This window comes from Patiria miniata, unplaced genomic scaffold (genome assembly GCF_015706575.1).
Source record: "Patiria miniata isolate m_02_andy unplaced genomic scaffold, ASM1570657v1 HiC_scaffold_30, whole genome shotgun sequence".
Taxonomy (NCBI): domain Eukaryota; kingdom Metazoa; phylum Echinodermata; class Asteroidea; order Valvatida; family Asterinidae; genus Patiria; species Patiria miniata.
This window is the reverse complement of record NW_024037070.1, coordinates 3,181,007-3,181,763: the sequence shown is the minus strand read 5'-3', so window position 1 is coordinate 3,181,763 and position 757 is coordinate 3,181,007.

Sequence of the window (757 nt, the reverse complement as noted above, 5' to 3'; positions counted from 1 at the left end):
GCTAAAATACGTCCGCCAAGCCAATGAATAAAATGTATACATTCAAGTTATTCTATACTCAGAGTGTTTTAGAGCCATGAAATTGGGGAATTGAAGACAAATGACACTGTACCTACTGGCCTGGATTTATTTCAGTTTAGTTATTTTATATATTTATTTATTACATTTCTTTACCCAGGGTAAGCCCAAATAGTTTAAAACTGGGTTTCATTTGGGCCCTGCATACACTAAAAATGACTACACGCATGTACAAATACAATTCATTACAAATACAATACAACACAATGAAATACAATAAAATAAAAGCATATGGGATTACTGCATGACTTCAAAGCTATTTGGTATTGTGTAACTTTTATAAAGAAAACATGTACAGTTTGTAACGACATCGCTAACAGACTTTTCCTAAAAGATTGACTTGGGGCGTCCAATCCTGAGCATTTTGGGAAGAATATGGTCCGAAATTGGCACTATCGAGCCAGTGTTGTGGAGGGATTCCTTTTCAAATGGCTACTTTTTTTTTGTAATCTGCTCAAACTGAGAGGTTTGAGTATTTTTTTAAAAAGAGTTTTGATGTATGGGGCCTATCACTGGTCTGAGTGGGAAATGATTTGCTTGGGTTGCAGAAAAAAATTATTGCGGCCGGGACTCCGCAAAATCAAAAATGAAAGACTACTAAACACATATGGGACCGCAATGGAAATGAAAATTGGTCCTACGATATATAATCTTGTGGTCCTGTTTGTTTCAGGCTGCT